This window comes from Calypte anna, chromosome 4A, assembly GCF_003957555.1.
Source record: "Calypte anna isolate BGI_N300 chromosome 4A, bCalAnn1_v1.p, whole genome shotgun sequence".
In the NCBI taxonomy this organism is placed as follows: domain Eukaryota; kingdom Metazoa; phylum Chordata; class Aves; order Apodiformes; family Trochilidae; genus Calypte; species Calypte anna.
Genome location: NC_044248.1, coordinates 21,749,846 through 21,774,127, shown reverse-complemented (window position 1 = coordinate 21,774,127; position 24,282 = coordinate 21,749,846).

Genomic DNA, 24,282 nt, shown 5'->3' with positions numbered 1-24,282 from the left:
ATATTATTAAGAGCAATTATGACTACAATCTTTTAATAGCTATACAGAGATTAATGAAGCAGTGGCTTGCAATATTCTGTTTCATTTCTAGCAGAACCTAGATGTACTTTTCAAAGAAAAAGGCTTTTTTAATAAAAGGACAATATTTATTTTTACATTACATTTAGTTTATTTAAATAAAAAAAAAAATCAGTGACAACATTCTATTAATCTGCTATTAGTAACAATTTCCATACGTGAATGTTATTGTTTGTTTCTGCACTTGCTCAAAATAGGCTGAAGAGATGATATTCATACTTACCTTTGACATAATCTTTTTCTGGTTAAATATCTCTGAGGTTTTACCTTCAATGATTCATGTATATCATACTCCGTGACTAATTCTGCTCGATGCTTTCCTAATCACTGTCATACAGTCTGTTTACTTTATTGGTTTCAACTTGCAAAAAATCTAGTTGGAGATGGTGTGATAGTACTATGTTCCTGAAATGGTAATGTTAATTAGGAAACTTTTTCTCTTAAGCTTTTATTCTGCTATGCAGCAATCTTTCCTGACAAGTAGTATTACATGGAAGCATCTTTTACTTCTGGAAAGAAATTTGAATCCTATTATACCTGCTGAGCAATGGGAAGATCATTTAGTCCTATAAAACATGTTTTGACAATACACCTCTTGATAGAAGCAATATGCCTTGAGAAATAGCACATAGCAAACACAGAGGAACTTGGCTTCCCATATGTGTTCTATATCTGTAGTATACGATGCAGTCAGAAACAAATCCAGAATATTAATTATTCTCTTATAAGAAAATTACTTATTCTCAATATGTATTGAGAATACTCATTGGTTCTTTCAAAATTTAGAAAGAAACTGTGAAAAGAAACAAATGGAATTCTAGTCAGAGAAGAGAAATAACTTCTTTACTACTAAGTGAAACACTATGAAAGAAAAACTAAGGCAAAATTGTTTACTTTCAGTTTACATTTTGATTCTATTGTATGATCTGTGCTTATTTCACGTAAGAGATGTGAACTGATCAATAGAGAGCTGCACTCTATCTGACAGGAGAGATTTTTACTTGTAATTACCTCAGGAACCTCTTCTGATGCACTCAAAATATTTTAGTCAGCAACTCTGGTAATAATAAAAGCAAAAATAATGTTACAGTTGCAAAGTACGATAATTTGTTGATTCTGTCTGAAAATTTCGTGTTGTGATTGGTTCAATTACCTTGCTCCTTCTTTGCATGTTAGGACATAAACTGAGCCAAGCTTTGCTAGTGGTGCTTTTTGTTTTTTACTTTGCTACATTTTTCATGTACCTCCCAGACCAGGGCCAAAGGGATGGGAATCCTTAATGTAACTTGTTTACGTGGGAATGCATTGAAAAATGGATTTGCTTCAGTTTAAGAGAAAAGGATTGGAGCCATATTTATTCTTAGCAGAAAAACCCCACACCATGTAGTTTGAAACAGTTTCCTTTGCTGAGCTGGAGATACAAGGTCTGAGTAGAGGGACCATAGGAATCACTGAGAGTGATGAAGGCTGTGGTGGGGATCTTCCCATGCCCTGAAGAATTTCAAATACATCTGAGTGGAGCTTTTCAAAACTATGAAGCACAAAGGCCTGTAATTCCTACAAAATGTTCACATAAAGCTCACAGAAAAGTTTCTGGGATACTAATTTTTAGCAGAATTGGGAGTGGAACAGATACTTGTCAGGTACGGAGGTATAATCACAGCTATCATAAGTTTTTATTGTGTTGACTTACAGCTTGGCTTTGATGTACACTGTCTTCCATTTCAGCTGCTGTTCTTTCTAACAATTGATACTCAAATCTCCTATGCAAAAGCAGGTCTAGTTACTCCAGTCCCTTTCTTTCAGCAATTCATCTCTTCTCCCACCTTCCCTAGGCTGTTTGAGGCATTTTTTTTTTTTTTTTCCCAATGACCTCTTCTGATTTATTGCCTTTTCATTCAGAAGTGGGAAACTGAAGGTTGCAGAAACACTGCAAGGAAAAATATTGGGAAACTTCTGACAATTGTCTATACGGCATGATATGGTATATAAAATAGTACTCACCTGCAGGAAAGGCTGACTAAAGTAAGAAGATTCCCTTCAGCCATAATGTAAACAAATACTGCATGGGTAACTATAGAGGCAGAATTCTCCTACTGCTATGGTTGTTGTGTCATTAAGTCAATAAGATTTCAAAGTTGTACTTATGGGGAAGAATATCTCGGTAACATGAATAATAGGAAACAAGAAATTAAAAATATATAATTTGGTGGTGTTTGAATTACTATGACAAGTGTAATAAGACTGCTTCAGAAGTGATTAAAAGTATTACTAGAAACAATAACAATGATAAAAAATATTATTATTATTATTATCATCACAGAATTATCACGGTTGGAAAAGACCTCTAAGACCACCACATCCACCATGCCCACTAGAGTATGTCTTGAAGAGCCTCATCTACATGTTTTTTCAATACCATCAGGTGTGGTGACTCCACCACTTGCCTGGGCAGCCTGACCACTGTTCCAGTACCTGACTACTCTCTCAGTAAAGAAATTCCTCCTAATAATCAGCTTAAATCTCTAGTGCAACCTGAGACCATTTCATCTAGTCCTGTCATTTGCTTGAGAGAAGAGGCCAGCTCCCACCTCACTCACAGTGTCCCTTAGGGTAGTTGTAGAGAGGGATAAAGTCTCATCTCAGCCTCCTTTTCTCCAGACTGAGGAATCCCAGTTCCCTCATCTGCTCCTCACAAGACTTGTTCTCCAGACCCTGCACCTGTTTTGTTGCTTTTCTTTGCCCTTCTTTGGACCTGCTCCAGAAACTCAGTGCCCTTCTTGTAGTGAGGAGCCCCAAACTGAACACAGTACTGAGGCTGTGCCTCACCAGTGCCGACTGCAGGGGCATCATCACTTTTCTACCCTTGCTGGCCACAGTGCTTCTGATCCAAGCCAGGATGCTGCTGGCTTTCTTTGCCTCCTGGGCACACTGCTGTCTTGTATTCAGACTTGTGTTGACTAACAACCCCAGCTGCTTTTCTGACAGGCAGCTTTCCAGCCACTCCTCCCCAAGCCTGTAGTGTTGCCTGTGGCTGTTGTGACCTAAATGCAGGACCCAGCACTTGGCCTTGTTAAACCTCATGCAATTGGCCTTAGCCCATTGATTCAACCTGTCCAGAATTATATCGAGTTGCTCATGGAAGTATGTGGAGTTAAAAACCTCCAGAACAGAGAAGAAAAGGTAATTCATAGCAAGACTCATGCTTCTGTCCTGAGGGAATAGGTTTTGCATGCTCTTGGTTGTGGTATTCCCTTTGCAGTGATAACACCACAGAGGCTTGAAGGATTTAGAGCAGCTGAATATGTTACCACTGCATACATTTCAGTTGCCAGATGTAGCAGGTATTTTATAAACTACTTGTGCATATAGTTTATACGAGAGTGGATTTTTTTTTCCAGTTTTGCATTGAAGAATTGTATTTCCAGAACTATCAACCACTAGGACAATATACAACCAATTTTGAAAAAGAATTTCTTTAGTAAGACTGTAATAGCCCTAAAAGTGTTGTGTAAATTGTGGATGACCTATACAATCTTCTACTGCTGCAGGAAATCAGGCATGTAACTTTCTCAGAACAGTGTCGAGAAAACTAATTGTTACTAGGAAAATAACACTAAATTAATACTAACAAAGAAAGTGAATTGCAAATTATTTTGCAAACAATGGAAGATCAAAGTCATGAATATTAAAAGACCAATTAAAAAAATTAACTTCTCGGTGCTATTACTTTTGTGGTCTTCTTCCCAGGCAAGAATTTTGTATTAGGAACCTAGGTTCCCAGGCAATTCATAGATAAAGTAAGATTGACATTTAGAATAACATGCTGTGTGTATAGCTGCTGAGTGTTAAACAGCTGGGTGGGTGACAGAGTTACTAATCCTGTCCCCAAGTCAAGCTACCTGATGCCTCTTCTGAAGACAAGTGCCTGAGTCTTAAAAAAATACATCTGTATGAAGAACTTTCATGTTATGGTCAAAGCATTTGGTCTAGAAATACAGAAATCCTGGTTTAAAATTTCCTCATTGCCTCAAAGAATTCAAACCCACACCACTTACTCAAAAAAATTCCAGATATAAGGGATCTGAGATGGAACATGATGCTGCAGCTTAGGAGTCTGGACAGTAAACTAAGAAAGTGAATGATCTGGAGGAAGCGAAGTCCAGCTGTTTAAAGTACTGGGAAATGTCTAAAGCCTGCTCAATGAGGGAGGCCTCTTCAGAAACTATCATAGGCACTAAATTACTCCAGTTTGGGTTTTTTTTTCATAATTTACTACTCCTTTTCTACTCATATTAATAAAAATGAAAATAAAATAAAAATAAAATGGAAAAAGCCCTGCTTCTGAAACTGCCCAAGGAAGGGACCATATTAGAATTTTACAGCTCTTCCCGATGAAGACAGGTCCCATTTTAAAAGACTGTAGTTACTTCCATCTGCATTTGTGATGAACCTGGAAGCTCAAAGTAAATTAGATATGCTCTGACCATGTCTTTCAAGTTGAGTTCCTTGGAGAACATGTATAGGAAATGACATAATTTTGAATCCTATTCTAGACATATAAGCGAGATGTGAGCCAAGCATTGTTATCTATTCAGCTATGTCAGTTGTAGACATTTATAAAATTTAGTTTTAGAGCATGAGTCAGCATGGTAGTTTGGATGGCAGCACAGTAAGGATTTCTGGACTGTTTGGACTTGAATTCCAAACTACATTGCAGTCTAGGTGCCTCATCTCTTTGCTGCTTTAGACCCCTTGCCAGTTTGTTTTCAGGGAGAGTACTGCAGCTGTTGTAGAGTAAGAGTAATAGAAGTGAATTTGGTTATGTATAGATCCATTTTACATGTCAGGTTCTCTCTTTGGCTTTTAAGGTATCTAGGTACCAGGAAGTTTTTTCTCCTAGTTCAGATTAAAAGTTTATTGAGCTTTTGTGTACTCAGCAGGAAGATATTGTAGGCAGCACAAAAAGGGCATTGTTCCTAGGCTATTTTTCATTGTTTTGTTAGAGCATGCCTCCAGATAATTTTCTTCCTTTCAATTAGGAATCTGGCATGTTTCAGAGATATGGAATGTACAATAATTACAATGATCAAGTAGTTCAGTGTTTTGAATGCGTGCCTAAAATGTATGGGTAATTGGTATAAAATGTGCAAATATCTGAGTAAATGCCCTGAGATACTCTTCTTTGCATCTTAAAGATCAAATGATGGTATGGAGACCATGCAAAGAACACCTTGTGCAATATGCTTTGTTCATACCTAATACATAGGGTTACATTTACATAATTTACTGACTGATTTTCCTCAAACTAACTGCTTGTCATGCTTTAAGAATATAAACTAACATAAAAACCTGGATTTGTACCTCACATAGCAACATATTGCTCAATTTAGTTATGCAAATTATCTATATTATGCCCTTGGAGCTGGAAGCAATGCATCCATGTTTGTGAGGTGCTTATCAGGTGAACCATCTGGACCTAGTTGACCTTTATTTTCTGCATTAGTCACCATGTTCTTTTAGCTTAATTTTTACCTACTTTTCAATACCCATCTTTTGAGATTATTCACTTTGTCTCATCTAAAAATCATCCCATTTGAAATTTAAGAGAACATTCTGGATAGTGTGGTTGTCTTGGTCCTACCAGGCTGCCCTTTTTCATATACTGCCTTACCTTAGATTTTTTTTTCCTTTCAGTTTACAGACAGTACCAGCATGAACACAGAGAAAGGCAAAAAAATGTATAGTGCTTTGAAGAGGAAAATAAGTTGTAACTAATACACCTGTAAGACTCAGAGAACCAGGTGAATGAGATTGAGGAAAAGAAGACAGATTAAAATAAATCCCTAAAACTAGAGAGAAGGGTATTTCACTGGTTAAAAAGGTGTATAATTTTCTGATTATGAATCTTTCCAAGTAGACATCTCTAGAATTACATATTTCAGTACTTTCCAAGCCTTTTAAGTTACATCAGGATGGTTGGATGATTTCTGCCAAGTAACTCTGAAAAGTTCTGTTTGCTTTATGCAAATATCATTTTAACTGTATTCCCTCCAAAAATGAAGATTCCTGAGGGAGAATTTCACTGAGGAACACTGATAAATGCAGAGAAAATGCCTTGTGCTTTCTGAAGTTGTGCTGCATTTTTATGTGCAATCATGAGTCTTTTTTTTTTTTTTTTTTTAATTACCCTCATTTCTAATCCTGGAAATATGAAAACAAAATCACTTTTTTCCCAAATGATAACAAACCAAGAAATAGTAATTGTTTTTTGTTCCTTTATACTCATCGGATTTTTAGTATGGGACAAATGGTCAGGTCTCTATTTCACTAGTCTTTCCTGGCCATTCTAATGATACATAATTCATCATATGCCTACTTTTTTTCTCCATGACATCCTGGAGGAGAAAGATTTTGTGATAGTTTGCACATATCATGACAATTCAGGAGGCTGTAACACAGTTTTATTGTGAACTTGCTATCTAGCAGCATAATTCTATCTGGTTAAATGAAGTCATCTATGACCTATCAAAGTGTACATGACATCAGATTCAGCCTGCCCTGAAAGTTCCTTTGCAAAAAGTCCTAATATTGGATCATCTGTGACAGTACAGAGACAAGTTACTGTTCTGTCATTAAGCCAGCTATCTCCATAAGATGATAGGAGAACCTGTAAATAAAAATTAAAAAAAAAAAAAAGTGTCAGTATATTTGGTATAAAGTAAATATCACATCTAAAGCAAAACCTGGAAATTCCATGTGATTACTAATTATTTTCTGCCTTGAGACTTCTTCCAGTTCACAGAAAGTAAGAATCACATGGTAAAAGGGGAGAGGAAAACACACAAAGTTCAATATCCTTGTAAAAAGAGAGAAAGGAGTAAAGGAATAGATATATAAAAGTTAAGTGGTTAGATTACATTTAGTAGGGGATAAAAGGCTTTTAGGATTGGCTCAAGTAAGTGCCAGAAATGAAAGGTTATGGTGGTTATAGCCAGACAGTGGGAGGTTCAGGACTGGAGTGATAACAGAGAGCAGCAGAGCCAGCAAAGTGATAAAACTGAATGGATGAAATAGGATTAAGAGAGACATAGATAAATTAAATCAACCAAAACCTTACTTTGCTTCTGCAATGTAATTATATACAGTTATTTTACTGATCACAGTTTTCAATAAGCCATGCATGTTTGAAAAAAATAAACAAACCAAACAAACAAAGAAACCAAGAAACATACCAAGCAAACAAGATGCACATGCACAGAGGGAATATATTTTTGCAGTTTTCTTGACCTGTCTTGAAACATTTTCTTCTCTATTATAAGTTTCCCTGTGTCAACTAGAGGAAGCAGCAATTCTGGGAAAGCCATCACAATGTGCTGCTCAAATAAATTTTGTAACAAGAAAATTCCCCAAAGAAAGCTGATTTATTCAAGGAAGTAGTCTTGCTAGCTTATAGCAGAGCCAATTTTTTTGCAAATCAGCTTTGGGGAATCTATCCATCAAGTGGGGAAGATTTTTATGTGTGTTCTGTATTTGTGATCTAGCAGTTAGAGTAGGATCTAGTAGTAGATACTATTAATGGGATCCATCTCAAACGGTTGTATTTGGTTGAATAAACATGCAGTAAAACTCAGTGTTGTTTTTTTAATAATTGGAGAGAGTCTGGTGCCTCAAATATACTCAGTTCCATGAGGAAGGAATCTAGACAGCTAATTTTTAAATGCCTGAAGTTAGGTGAGAGGAATATTACCCAAAGTGCCCCAGAAAGGCTAAGCAAAATAACTTGGATATCGACTGTTTTCAGTGGTATTTTTTATTAGCACAGACTCTCAGTGGTTTAATTTCAGGACAGCAGACTCACCTTTGCTTTTGTGGCCTCTGTGTTTTAGGAGTTATAAATATTCTGTGAAAGATGCAGTATAATCCAAATGCTATCCCAGATGCATGAAAATAAGGTAGATGAGGAGAAACAGACAGAAAGTTAGTAATAAACTCTGTGATGTCTTTTATTAAATAACAGGTGTGAGTCACTGCAGTTGTGAGGGAAAATGTTTACCTGATGTTCATCTCTGGAGTCAACCATAGCCTGGGAAAGGTGGCCTTGGGAGCTGCCCACTGAGCAGTAGAAGCACTTACTCTGATTTGTGCTATCAAACCTCTCTACAGATGACTAGCTAATAAATTTGCTTTATTATATTTCCATAAGTGAGACACCATTTTGGTCAGAGAGTGGCATGCACTGGCCTGCTATGTGGGCCTGGGTCCTAGAGAGGCACAGGAACAGGATTTCAGTATGTTATCACACATTTTCCAAAACTATCCTCAAATGAACTTTGGTACTCTCTCTTTACTATCTTATCTTTTCTAAAAGATTTATTTTTCCACACCCATTTGCAGTATACACCTAACCAGGAAATAACATGAATAAATATGTTAGCCAAGAATTTAAGTTATAGTAGTCTTAAAAATAAAAATCACATAATTCATAGTTGACTTGATATATCTTCAAAGTATAAGAGTGTTCTGATCTGAAGCTCAAATTAATTATTAGGATATCAGTAGGTTTTAAAGAAGGCCTCAATAGTTTTCTAGTGCTTTGGTGATGTTTAGTTTTCCCCTGAAAGTTGGAAATTGTTGTAAATTTTCTACTGGATCAGTTAGGGTCACTGCTTTAGAATTTAAATCCAGCTTAACATTGAATATATGGGATTTGATTTGCTTATTACAGAAAAAGACAGTTAAACCATCTAAAGAAAAGCTTGGATTGCTATTCCAATCCATGTTACATCCTCCTAATATAACAGCTTCAGCTTTTTATCTATTTGACTGGAAGGAAAAAAAGCCTACAAAGCCAAAGGTTTTAAGTCTGAATTAAGGAGACAGATATTGATTTGTTATGAGGAGTAGATAGAAAAAGATTACATTCTAAACTCGTATTTTGTGAATTAAGAGGGCAAAATACAACAGATATTGATCTTTGCAAATAGGTAAACAGCAGCTGCAAATACGAATTGCTGTTTCACAACACCATTCATGCAATGTGTCCCAAGGAGCTTTACTTGCTATCAATACTAAACCAACAAAACTGCTACTGAAGTAGATAAGCTTTAGAAAACAGATGTCTTTTAAGTAGTATTAAAGTCAGGAAGCCAGCTGCTTGGGCCCAGCCATGGGCTGATGCAGGATTTGAGAAAGCGAAAAGCATCTGTCTTTAAGTCACAGTCTTATCTGAGATTGGCAAAGTCCAGGTAATGGCTCACTGCCAATAAACCTACTCTGCTGAGATGGGGAATGGAACAAATCTCTCAGATGGAACAAATCTCTCAGATTCTTTCATGCTGTCATGCTCAGGCCAACATCTTTTTGTTACCTAAACAGCTAGAGTCATTAGGACGGGGGGCTAAGAGTCCAACCATAAAACAAAAGGGGAGTGAAACAGGAGCACTGAGTCTGGGCCGAAGTGTGGAGTAAAATGCAGATCCCTTGAGAGGCTGTACTATGTCCCAAAACTATGCTACATCCCCTTGGCATAGCTTAGCAAGATGTTGTTTGTACTAGAAAAGGGTTCTAACACCCCTTCTCCCAGGCTGCTGCTGTTTGAGTATTCTGTCACCAACTTGTATGGGTTTTGTCTAATCTATCAAGCCGAGATAGAAAGTGCATATGTACATAAAGGATTTAGTTTGACTGAATGGAGAATTTCCTGCATCAAATAAAATAGTACTGTGCCTATGTGGAAATGTGTCAGATCACTGAGAATCAATATTAACTGGTCTTTTGGTTATTTTGGCTGGTCACAGAGTGACTGGTAATTTGTCCTACCCTACCCACTCCTTACACCTGTCACTTCTCTGTTTGCCTTCCCTGTCACATTTCTTTTTACCTAGGCTATTTTTTCTTAAAGACACCTCAATTCTTACAAAACTATGTGTATATACATACTAACCAAGATGAAATGAATAGTGTGTTGGATGGTCTGCTTGTATGTCAAACTTCCTTTTTTCACATTAATCTTACCAGTAAGATGAAAGCTATTGAGAACAGGGACTACTTGTGAAGATGTTTTTCACACTTCTGTGGACAACACTTTTCACTTGGTCCCCAGAACTATATATGTTTATTATAATGTCTAATGGTGTGTGTTTAATTATAATTAATACAATTGATATATATATTAATATTGTGAGCTTTGAGAATTGCTGATGTTGCATCAGAAATGCAAAATAGGAAAAGGTAAGAAACAGATAAGGCTATAATGTTTAAAAATAATAATAAAATACTACCAGTAATATAGTAATATTAATGATTGTAAAGAAGGAAGATAAGGTCAGGAAGTCCCAATAAATTATGTATTTAGCAAAGCTTATGAAATATTGCATAGAAGTCAAGGCTTTTCAAAATGGTTATTTACCTATTTTAAGCATGTTTCAGAAAAAAAAATAATTGGATTTAATTGTCAGTTTCTGTGCTCTACAAATAGCCCATTATTTACTCTGCAGGTCATTTGCCATTTTACTTCTCCAAAAGAAACTTTTATTGGTGAATGATGCACACTTGTCTTTCATAACATGCAGAAGCTCTCTTTGATTAGGTCACTCATGACAGGCCCGAGACCCCTGTGCAGGCACCCAAGATCATTGCTTTTTTCCTGAAGAGAGGACAGAAAATTTGGCATATGGAGGTGATGTGCTTAAACCATAATACAGCCATGGAATAAGACTGTACTGAATTCCAACCCCCCCCTGGTTTTGTGAATAAGATTTCTCTGATTCTCTCATCTGTGCCTTGGTGAAAAACAGTGATTTCTTGAGACTGATGGTGTGATCTGTCTCAAATGGTCATTACTTTTGATAGAATATCAGAGTATTTATGAGTTAAGCTTCCAAAACTGACCGGTTACATCTGCTTTTCTGGTAGTCTGGAGCACTCAACACAGTGTGTTACATGCTGCAGAGACCCATATGCATTTCTAAGATTGTGATCACTTCCCACGTGCCAGAAATTCTTAATCACCTATGCTGAGTATAAAAATAAAGGGGAAAAAAAACCAAAACAAAAAGTACTAGCAAAAAAAGAAGTGTAAGAAAAAAGTCTAATATCATAATAATTGAACCACTTTGTGAAATTACATCACAGGGAAATAAATTTTCTGCCATCTTCTCTGTTCGTAAGCTCAGCTAATGCCATTCCTTGTTCTTGGCCTCTGAAATAATTGATAGCATTTGTAAGTACCACAAGTTAAAATCACTGTGTTAAAGGGAATTTTCATACCACCATATTGCCTCTGTGATTCAGCTTAAAAATAAATGCAAATACTATGAGCTTGGCTGAGTGGCATTTTTGGATATAGAGTATCAAAACTGAAACTTTGGGTTAAAAGAGCTACTGAGAAAATCAGTAATAAATTGATTTGAATGTGCTGTTTGTCCATTTGTCCCAGTGGGTGTATGATGGAAGCAAGAACCAAACCATGGGTGAGCAGGACTGGGGTCAGGACTGGAAGCAGTGCAGAGAGGAAAGCCAAGCCATGGGCAGAAAAAATGAGTCTGGAAACAAGGCAAACCTGTCAGTGTTTTGCTGTAGGATGCATTACAGAGCTAATGACCGTGCAGCCATAAGTGTGTTATTTACTCCCTAGCTTCCACAGTAGGATTTGTGATAGCCATTTCCAGGAGCCCTGCCTGGGAATCACTTCCATAGAGTTCTGATGAATCATCACGGAGCGATGTGAGCCAAACGTCATCACCAGCTCATTAAATTGTTAATTTGTAATAGGAGGTAGGAAGTAAAAGGCAACCATAATAGAAAGTCAGTGTCTGCATTCTTAGTCTGATGTTGGCTGATAAATCAGCATGGGAGAACTGCTTAACCTAATGAAAACTGCACCTAATACTGGTGTAGATCTTTTAACTTCTGAAGAAGACCGTTCTGTATTAAAGTTACTTGACAGTTATTGATCTGGAAGATACATTTTAGGCCTTCTATTTGTAGATGACGATTAAATTTTATGAATAGGAATCTAAAGAGAGAAGCAGCTACCACAAATCTTGAATTCCAAGGCTACTCTAGCCTTTTTTAGCAAAAAATAGATCTGTCCTTTTGGAAAACCTGCAGTATGATTTTAGTTTTGGACATGACCAAAAAAGTCAGGTTTTTTTGCCTGAAATTAAGTTATATGTGATTTTAAATGAAATTAAAAGAAAGTACTGAAAAAATCACCCACTACCTGGTGTACAGCATATATAATACTTTCATTACTTTTACTTATATAAATTTCTTTGGCAGAAGTGTTTCTATAAAGAGATGTTTAGGCACTGAATCTCTACTTTCAAGGGGTTTGAGATCTTATGAAGCAATTTTACATAGATGTGGTATTATCTTTACTCTTTGCTGTGAAATATAGTAATAATGCAGTTTAATTGTCCTTTGAAAATGGCAGTTTTCAAAAAGCAATATACAAGAATGCTTAAAAACTTTTTAAAAATGAAAGCTGGTGTTTTAATTGTAATGGCATCTTGCTTGAGAAATTCGTGTAATTAAGTAATCACAAAATGACTCATGGTTTGCATTTTCTGTGGGAATCATGTATGTTTTAAGAGCCACTGAAAATTTCTACATAGAAATGAACAAGGGAAATCTCTCTTTTCACTGCTCGTATATGTAACCCCTTTCTTTGATGTGAAGAACTTTATCAATTATAGTCAACAAGTGGAAACATTTCCTCACAACTGCTTCTGCTTCCCAGATGAACTTATGTGGAACTGAGTACTTCATCCTGCAAAGAGGGCAAGGACTTTCAGAGATCTGGACAGGTTAAACAACAAGAAGTGTGAAATCTTTTTTTTTTTTTCTTGATGAAACTATAGAATCCCAGAACTTTTTCATAAAACAAACATGATTTAGAAAAATAAGTCACCCCTCAGGTGTACAGTATTACTGAGTTGCAATAATCTAATTTTTACTGGGTTGGCTGAATGTTGAATGGAAACCTGTATATTTTTCAGAGCTGACAGAGACTCATGGCTTCATGTCACAGCTGACAGAAATGAAAATAGGAAAATCCCGTGTTCAGTAAAGCTCCAACAATGCTCAGTTTTCACCATACTAGCTTTAACACTTGTAAACAGATAAAAGAACACCCTTTCTGAGTGCAATAAGCAAGAAGTGTTACATCTGTAAAGAGTTGGTAGATTTTGGAAATTAAATGTCAATTTTATTTAATTCAAATAGCTATCAGAGGGATTCAGCTATATATATTCACCATCTTCCCACAACTGAAAACTCATAACAGATATTATCCTAGAATCATAGAATGGCTAGGGTTGGAAGGAACCTTAAAGATCATCTAGTACATCTATTAGGAAGAATTCAGTTCAAAAGGGCTTCTTTTAAATACAAAGTAGGTTGATAATATATACAGAAATGCCACTACAAACACACATGTAGTGGTTATCAAATAAGGCAGTAGTTTTCTTAAAAGCATTGCCATCTGCAGTCTTTAGCAAGGATAACGCCACCAGAAAAAGCTTGTTTTAGAAATTATTCCCTTTTTTGTGCTTTATATTTTGAATATTTTAGTAGAATTTTTTTAGCATTTCAAGTGGCAAACCTTATCCCAAGCTTATGCGACTTTTTATGTCATAAAAATGAACATACTTGTTTTAGTTGCCTGCTAATCATTTTCTGTGGAAGTTGGCAATTTCCAAGTTATTGATTTAAATAGGAACATTTAAAGGCAGAGCAATTTGCAAACATTTCCAGTAGCTAAGTTAGGACTTGGAAAGAATGTTGCAAGCTGTAATGAAAATTCTAGTTTCTCTTACTTCTTATCATGTTGTCACATTCTGCATTCTTGAGGCAAAATGAAAATCACTATGCAGCCTTCATAATACAGCCACTAGTTTGCTGGGATGTATAGTACCATAATTTTAACAGCAGAGTCCTTATAGTGTATGATATTAAATTTTTTTTCAGCAAGGATTTACAAACAATCCTACTTGCATATTAGGCCAAGGTATAACCTTAACACACAGTTTCCAAATAAAACCAGAATAAAACATAGGCTGAGCAGCAGCTGTAAGTACTGGTCTCATGCAAGGAAAAAAAAAGTCAACACTCTTATCCTGGAAGGTTATAAAACACCTCATTTTCTGCTTTGCTTAGTTCAGTATACAGAACAGAAAACTCAGAAGCCTGGTTTAGGCTGTTTTTATTCCTATTTGATGCAAGAAGTAGAAGTGAATGATCAAAGCTCATTCCAGTGTGCTCACAGTGGGAATTCTTTAGAGACCACTAATTTCATGATTAGTGAGCTCTTTCAAGAAGAGGTAGTCCCATTTGCACTCTGAAATGTGTAAACCATATTATCTGGCAAATAAAACAAAACGAAGAAGGAATGGCCTTTTCTCTTTCTGTACAGTTGGTTTTCCTTGCTATGCATTTTCCCAGAATGGGTATTTTAAAACTAATGCACCAGACCTCCTGACTCTCCTGTTACTCTTATGTTATGAAGTTACTCAACTTCAGTGATTTAAGAGAAATATTTATAACTTTATCTTTGATACAGAATCAACCAGGAGGCTCAACAGTCTGAGTTATTCTCATGGAAGAAAGGAAATACTGGAAGCTTCATTTCAGTTACCTCTCCTGATGTGAGTGACCCCAGCCCTGTGGGTTGCTGGGACTTTTGGGGTCGTATCTTTTGTTCTGTATCTTTGAGGTTGTGTCTTCTGTTTGAAATCTTTGGGATCATTTGGCTATGTACAGAGCAGTAAGTCTGAATCTTGCTGGGAGAATGTGACCTGCCTTTGAGAGCACAGAGGAGGGAATGAAGGACAATGAATGTAGGAGTATTTTACTCAATATTCTGCTCTGAAAGAACCAAAAGGCGGTGGAAACACAACCCATGCTCTCAGCCAGGCTACCTAACCTGCATTCAAAGGAGCTTTCCATTTGAGTGCCTGTCCTTGTGCTTCAGAAAGGAGAAACAAGAGACCCCACAAACAAATAAACCTGACTAACTAAAACTAAAACAAAGTTCTTTAAATCCCAAGTGTGATTGTTACTACTGGTTGCATCTGGCTGAGGGTGACAGTGGTTCCTGCAAGAGAATGTGCACTGCTATAAATTCTAAAGTGGATCCCATTTTATGTATGGCTTTTGAACATGGAGTGTGGAGTCTTGATGTCCAAATAGGCTTCAAAATGTGAACTAATGTTCAGAAATTGGGAATGTATGCTGCCAATGAATTAATTCATTAGGAAGCTTGTTAAATTGGGTTCACTGTGAAGTAATACACCAATTTGTCAGAAAAAAATGCCTAACATTCATTATGTATTGGACCAAATGTAGGCCTAGTTGGGGATATACAGTTCATAAGACAGTGAATATAGATGAATGCTGGAAAACTTCTACAAAATGCTTGCATGTTAATGCTTCTTTTAAACTTTATACTTCTTTTGTATCACATTTTGCAAATTATTTGCTGGTCCCAATTACTATTAAAATACTGCTTTCAACTATTTTTTTTAAGCAAGCAGTGCAAAACATTTGTGGAAAATTAATGGTGAATTTTATATGCAAGTATGCACACTTACAGAGATCTATTTAGCAGTATGTTCATCTGTCACAGAATAGAAACAAAGCCTCTGCAGATGTGCAGAACAGCATTCAGTAAATACTTTAAAAAAGAAATTATTTTAGTTAAATAGTAACTTCTTTAGCAGAAAATTCAGTTAGAAAAAAGAACACTTATTGTTGCTTTCCATGAACAAATCATCCAGTTTGAGTGCTTAGGTATATCTAAGCCAGTGCAGGTCCATATTTCAATGGCTGACACTAATTTCTCATATCCTTACAAATAGATTAACTTGTTATACAACTACCAGTGGCTGCTAAGCCCAAGTTGAGCTCAGTCTTTCATATGTAATATCTGACCTTCATACATCTCACTGAATCAGAACAGAGTGACTGGGGGAAAGCAAGCTCAGGGTCAGGGATAATGTTAAGTCCTACTTAAGTTAGCTTCCTATGCAGTTCAGCAAGGACTGTCTGTCTCTGCTGGGCTGGTTCTGGAATTTTTTCATCCCAGAGTCTCAGTATGCATATAACAGAGTTAGTCAATAATGCAGATCAACTTTAGTTATGCAAAAAGAAAGTAATTGTGCTTACTGGTAATCTCCAAATTGGTCCCAACATACAATGAGGGGCACCACGTATTTGCATCCTGATCTAGAAGTTACATGGGTCCCTGTCTTGTGTCTGAATGGAAGGAGTCATACAAAATTCATTGAGTTACTACTTGACAAAGACCCTATCAGATAATGCCTCACCAGATGAATACCTCACTATAGCAATTCCTCGGACTAGAGGAGTCTCTGAATCACAGAAAATGGATAGCAACACTTATGTTCATACATGAGAGAAAACGAAAAAGGACGGGAAACCTTAGTGGCTGGACTGGAGGACTCTGGCTCCATATCAAGGTTTGCTTTTTGCAACCAATTGCTGGTTGACAATGTACATGCAAGGCCACCCTTCTGTGAATACAAGTTATTATTCAGTTTGGAGACTGACCTTACTTCATACATTTGGTGTTCCTTATTAGAGCTTTCCTGCCCAGGACATTCACTGCAACATTTGAAAACATATAGTAATTACTTTTTTAGTCAGTTTTTTGTTGTTTCTTCAACCACTAATTAAAACCAAAGACATGTGCAAAAACAAGGGAAACCAGGGAGTCTTGGTTCTTCATCTAAAATACATAGAGTAACCAAAGTTTAAAATTTGGTTAATAAAACTAGGCTTTTAGCTTTCTTTGCACACTGTTTACTGAAGCGATAAAGCAAAGGCAACTTTGAGATTTGAATCGTGTCTGACTTCACTGAAGGGCTGCCTGCAGTGTGTCATGAAACTTTCCTTTCCTTACTTGGAAGAATAATGCAATCTGCATTGGCTATTCCAGTGCTGGATAAACTCCTCTCATTGACCCCTTTGCTCACCAGCCTCCACCCCCACATCTGTAAACTAACCAAATTTTTACTGAATGGCTGATTCAAACCCTCACAGCGGGAGTGGAATGTGATTAACAGCTCTTGAAAGCAGATCATCGATGTGGTTTTACAGTAGGGGCAAAAATTTTGAATATGTATGGAGCTATGTATGAATATAACTTGAGTTTATGTATGAATATAACTTGAGCTAATTGTACAGAAGCTCCAATATACAAGCCTCCAAAAGACTGTAAAAGGAAAATAGCTACTTTAAACTGAGGAAGGTAGCTGTTTGTGGCGGTTTTTTGTTTGCTTTTGGTTTTTTGTTTTTTGGGTTGGTTTTTTTTTCAGTAACTATGCTTCAGTTTCTACAACTGCAAACAGCATCAGAAATAGTTCAGGCACACCACTGTATAGAATGAAATCATAGGCCACAAGAATTTCTTGTATTTTATATCCTGAGGGTAACAGCTTAAACAGAGTAATGCTTTGCAATTATACAATGCTTTGAGCTGAGGAGCCCAAAATGCTTTATAAAGGTGGGTAAGAACTACACTTCTGAAAGACTTACCAAGAGCAGTGGGGAACCTTCCGTGAAGAGCTATGTCAAAACTGGGTTATTCTCTCTAAGGTTCTCTGGCTGAAATGAAAATGCAGTCTGAAAATATCTGGGTCAATTAAAGGCTAATTTTCTATTTTGTTTTTAGTGAAAGGAAGGTCACACAATGTTATTTTTTTCATCTGAGATGAAACAGCGTCTTATTTTGCAAGTTGAACTCCTGCTCTAATATATCTTTTGTTCAAAATAAGCTTTAAAACAATCAATAATGTTCTGGATTTTGATGTAATGTCATAATTTTTCTCCTTTCTAACTAAGCAGCTTTCTTCTGCTGTCCTCCCATTTATCATAGAAAGGTTTGGGTTGGAAGGGACATTAAGGATTATCTAGTTCCAACCCTGCAGGGGCAGGGACACCTCCCACTAGACCAGGTTACTCAACACCCCATGCAGCCTGGCCTTGAACACTTCCAATGTTAGTAATACCTCTACAGACTGAATGGGCACCAATAACTGGTCCCACTCTGTAATGACTGATCCAGCAATTGTTACAGTGTCATGATGTCTGAAATGCATTTAATTGCACAGCAAAGGGATGGATGGAGTTTCAAGGCAAGCAGTAACTAGTTATTTAGAAGCTGTGTGTAATGATGGTAGTAAAGGTTATCAGTATTGGGAATGATTCTTAATGTAAAATGAAGTACCTTAAATAATCCTTGTTAATCTCCTTAAAGTCTGAGACAAATTATACAAGATAGGATGGGAATAAAGGCATTAAAAATTTGAATGAATTGTTGTATTACAAATAGTGTGGCCAGCAGGAGGAGGGAATTGATTGCACCCCATACTGGGCACTGGTGAGGCTGCACCTTCAATATTGTGTTTATTTCTGAGCCCCTCACTACAAGAAGAACATTGAGTTGCTGGAGCATGTCCAAAGAAGGGCAGCCAAGCTGGTAAATGGTCTGGAGAACAGTCTTATGAGGAGCTGATGAGGGAACTGGGGTTTAGTCTGGAGAAAAAGAGGCAGAGGGGAGATCTTGTCACTCTACAACTACAAAAAAGGAGGTTGTAGCAAGGTGGATGATGGTCTCTTCTCCCAAGTAACAGGCAATGGAATAAGAGAAAATAGTCCCATATTGCACCAGGGGAGGTTTAGGGTTTTTTTTAGATATTAGAAAAAAATTCTTTACTTAAAGGGCTGTCAGACCCTGGAACAGACTGCCTGGGGAGGTGGTAGTCATCATCCCTGGAGGTGTTTGAAATATATGTAGATGTGGTTTTCAGGGACACAGAGTGTATTTGGCAGTCTGCTGTGTTAATGGTTGGACTCGATGATCTAAAAGTTCTTTTCCAACTAAAACAATTATCTGATTCTATGATTAACACTGAAATTTTCAAGGGTTTTTACGCTAGTTGGAGAGTAGACGGGAAACGAAGGGGGAAAAAAAAGAAAAGGAAAATTATAAAGTAAAGTCTGGTTCTCCAGCTTCCAATGAATCATTGTTGTTGGCCTAGAAAACCCTCAAGCACATAAGCGTGACCATTATTCTTCTATTTTACTCTGGGAGTACAGCATGTGCCCAGCTGTAACTCTCTCCACTTATAGAAACGTCAGTGACAGAGGGTCTGGAAATGAATATGACATTTAACACTAGTGAGCTAAAGTTTTGAATTTCTGCTAAGTCTCTCCTAATTCTAAAGAAACTGATGTCTACTCATATATTGCATCTTATGCTCAAGTGTAGTATTTGACCACACAACCTTGTCCTCTTGGCTGTCAGTAATGTGTGGACTAAAACACAGGCAAATGTAACTATACACACTGATTTGTACCCTGATTAGATTTTCAGACGTGTACAGAGACTTCCAAAAAAAAAAAACAAAACCAAAAAACTTTCTCCAAACTGAGCACCTTTTGGTGCACAGGGAAGAAGCAGAAAAAAAATGCAGGCCAATGATACAAGGGATCAAATTCTCAAGCATTCTTGCAAACAATTGTCTTGCCATCTGAATGTTATGAAGTCAAGTCTAACAATTACAAACAGACACAGCCACTATCATCTATTCTTGTTTCTTCAGTCTGATGTGAAGACAGAAGGTTTTCCATAGGATTCCTCATGTCTAGTCACATCTAAAAATGGATAGAGAAAATTATTGTAATTTAAACTCTAAGAATCCCTACAAGATTTGGATTTTTGTCAAAGGTATTGCAAGTTTGTTTTCATTTACAGATTATTTTTCTCATTATAAAGTTTTATATAAGAGCAATCTGATTTTTCTTTTTCCTCAGGCTTGTCGGTAAGTCTATTTTCTGAGACTTCATCTCTGTGAACTGTACTGCAGAATTTATTATTTGTGACTATAGATATAAATCTGAAAGATCAGAATACGTTTCATTACTAATGTAATGAAACTGCTCTCTGTTTTAGAGGGCAGATCCATTCAAGATGCATTGCTTCACTCTTTTTTGTAGGAAAGTATAATGAGTTTGTGGTTAAGTATCCTCAGAAGATTCCTTCTCTCCTTCTTTTTTATAGCTTTGTTTCACATTTCCCACAGCCATGAAAGACCACACAAATAAAATATTCCTGTAAAAAAGAATAGCACAGTATCAATGAGATTATCTTAGTTAATTTGAGTGCAAAACAGTAGGCAAACAGGGTATTCATTTTTACTGTGAAATATTTACTGTCTCGTTTTCTCTTGTCTTTAAGGAGAAAACGAGATGATACTTTATTTTAAAAATTGAAGAGGAAATGTAACAGTTTGTATGGCTCTCTATGGAACAAAAGTTCATCTGTAATCCAGGAGTAAAAATCTAGTTATTTCCAAAATAGAGTCTTTCTACCGAACAAATACTGCTCAGTGAGTTATAGAGCAGTGTTAATACTGTAAAAAATTCCAATGAATAGATTTTTTAAAAGTACCATAGCTGTGATCACATTCTTTTTATATACTGTTTCCAAAAATACTCCAGAAATAGTGTTTTCTGGCATGAACATATATAAAAATAGCCAAATGTTCACATGACTATTACTGAATAAGTGTGGAAAGAAAGTTTTAATTTCATTTTGCAAGTTTTTGTATATAAAATACATTTCCTGAACTCAATAAAGTACTTAACCAGATGCTTAAACTCACTCTTTTCAAAATGTATACTAAAATACTTTCTTCTGGAGTCAAGAAATAACATGAAAGTGTGATACCACTTTAAAGTTTCATTCATTTATTAGAAAGTTAAATTCTAAACATGGAAACTAGGCATCACATGAACCTTTGGTCTTCCATTCAAAATTATTTTACTTCTGAAAGTCTAAGTCTACTAACAGACTTGTAAATACGCCAGAATTTAAGATTTTTTAAAGTAGAAATTACTCAATTGTTAAGTTTAAATTTTGATATGTTCAGAATTTGTGATCAGGCAAAAAAAATCCTAAAATTTAGGAAGAATTTTTTCATCTAACAGGTAGAAAATTATTCACTTACAAGGAATAGAGGATTTTAATCCATTAAAAGGTATTGGTAATTTTTTCCGTATTGTGTTTTTCAAATGAAACATATATTACTATTGTTTTTTGAAGGTGTGTGGATTTAACCTTAATGTTTTGTTGTTTGGTAGTGATGAATCAAATATCTGTTTAATGTTTTTTATATTTCTGGCATTTTTAGTCCTCTGTTTATGTTTGGTTGGGGATTTTTTCTCTTTTTTTGGTTTTTTTTTTGGGGGTGGGGGGGGTTGGTTTGTTTGTTTTTGGGGTTGTTTTTTGGTTTTGACTTGGTTTGGTTTGTTTTTTTTCTGCTTTAAACAAAATCACTTGTTATATGCAGGTTCATTCTGGTGACAGCCAGTGGTGACCAGGGCCAATCCAGGTCAAAGCTAAAAGTCCAAAGCAAAACTTGTGTGGGCCCTTGTCAGTACCTGCTCAAGTCATTAGTTCACTGAGTACCTGTTGAAGTCAACATAAAATCTTAAAATAGACTTTGGTTATATCCCTGAGAAGGGAGACTGTATTTTTCTGGGAATCGTGACTGCATCAAGGACTGAAATACTTGGTGGGCAAGATAACTACAAGTTCCTTGTTCTCTGAGGTCACATTCTTTTATTGAGCTTCAGTTCCCTGAAAAGATCATTACTTTTCTTGGTAGATCTTTCAATTTTTATCAAAACTAAGCAGTATTTTGAAATATTTTCTAAAAGTCATAGAAATGGCTAGACTATTCATTAGTGTTGTGATGTACATTCCCTGTTTGCATCAGACTTACTGTAGCTCTTATATTCTGGAAAAAAAAGACAGTAACTTCTACACTGTGACAGAAATGGTCACTTCTTCATGGCTACTAAGTTCAGTAGTTCTATGTTTTTTTCTTAAATTAGGTGTGGGTATAGTACAGAAGTCTCTCTATTGCTGTTTTTTCTTTCTATCTTTTTCTTTTTTTTTTTCCCTTCTTTCTTACTTTGTATGTAAGAAAAAAAGTGTTGATAATTTTTTTTTTGTATAATTTTTCTGCAACAATAATAATTATTACTTGATCTGTTTCTGTCTTGTCTTGGTACTGGTTGATATGATATTGCTATTCTGAAAGTAATTGGTTCTGCAGATCTCAAAAGCTGAAGGACGTTTTAAATAACCAGTGATAGATGTCTAGTGTTTAGTTAACCATAAAAGTAAGAAAAACACAGAGCAGGCTTTTTAAAGGAAAGCAAGGACACAAGCCATGGCCTTTGGGATATTTTCCCATGATTTCCTTGAACTGGAATTTTCAAGTTGAAATGCAAAAGCTGAGAATATCTTTCCTTATTTCCTGCTGCTCAAAGGAGAATGAAAGCTTCCCATGCAAACATACTCAGTAAGCAAAAATATGTACAAAGCTGTACAGTTGCTACCACATTCTACAGTTCCACAGCATTTTTTTTTTTTCAGACCTCTTTTTTATGTTTAGATTCTGAACAGTCCTAAATGGTTTCAGTCATCATATAATTTAACACTGAGTCATTCTACATTCCTGCAAGAAACCTTCTCTTATGCATGATTATATATTGTGAAAATGGATAGGCTAATTTTGCAACATGAATTTTCTATGGTAGCTGTTCTGCTACTATTTTAGTCTGTTTTTAATGATACACTCATGACAAGAGCTGCTTATATGCAATTACAATTTTTAAACGTGACTAACTTTGGTTACAATTATATGCATCAGCCCAGGCTCTCTCCTGTGGAAGGGTTCTCATGGATATTTTTGTGTGTTTCTAGAGCTAAACAGAGATATTCGAAAGAATGTGCCATACTACTGGTATTACCATGAGGTAAAAGTGAAAATGAGAGAGCTCCAGCAGCTTCTCAGCAGTCAGATGTTTCTTTCCCCTTTGCTCACTTGTTTTGATTTCTAACCCAATGTACAATCAGTGTGGAGCTGCACACCAGGACAAGTTATGGATCCAGTGGTCCATTTGCCCCACTGTAGCCAAGAGTCTGCTTTTATTTCTGCAAACCTAGAGAAAAAAATATATTTTGATGTTGCTGTAAAATTTAATAAACTTGAAAGTAGAATTCAACTTAAACCTCTGCCCTGTTTTTGCTTTGTATCTCAAAACTGGGTAGCAAGAGAATTGACATTTGGTAGCCATCTTTTTCTTGCTCAGCAAATGGAAGGTTAAATTCACAGGGAGTGATAATTACTGGAAGTCATCTAAGCTGAAAGAGAAAATACATTGCTAATGGGGCTAGAAGATGCTTCACAACACCCCACTCAAAGATGCAGTGAGCAAGATAGTTTCTTAAAGAACAGAGTCCCTTATTCTTAACTTTGACAACTGGTCAACAGAAAAACTGCTGCACACTGAGAAGCAATATCTGTAAGAGAGAGAACTTAGGCAGACAAAGGGAGCAAAAAAAGCTTCTGCATTGGAACTGCTTTCCTTCCTACAAAGGAACAGATTTGGATTGTCCCCATGTGGAGCATGATAGAGATAAGCTCTCTGGTGGTAAACATCTGGGATGGAAGGGAAGATCATAGGATGTTGTGGGATCTTCTTTGTTTCTTTCTTTAACTGTGTATGTGTCTGCTGGTTTTTTTGAAGCTTTTCCAAACCCCAAGGCTTCTGAGGTTCTTGCATCACTCTTTTTAACTTTTTTTTTTTTTTCCTAGTATAACAATGTCAGAGCAATGTGTATATATGTTAACACAAGGGAATATTAGTGTTGGGACCCTAATTAGTTTCATACTCATACTCAAATTTTAAAAAGTGCTCAGCTCAAATGAATTAAAGTAATGGTTACTTCCCTCTTGATGGGAAAAGATAGCAATTGTTGTCCTGTGTACTAGTTTTGAGCCAAGAATATCCATAGATTCAAGTTGATTGAAGCTCAAATAGATTGTGAAATAATGATCTTGATTCATCACTGCTGCCTTGAACAAACTAAGGCTCCCCCATTAAGTTTCAGATTATGTCTTGGGAGATCTTTGCAAATTTACTTTATGTGTGGTGGTGTTTTCTGAAACCAAGTTATAGTTTTCAAATCAAAGCCTTTAGTACCAGAAGATGTTTTACATTACTGGAGAATGACCAAGTAAATATTGGAGTGCTGCCATGTAAGTCAAGAGAGAAAGAAACATGTTAATAGAGACAATTTGCTGCAGGGAACTACTTGGG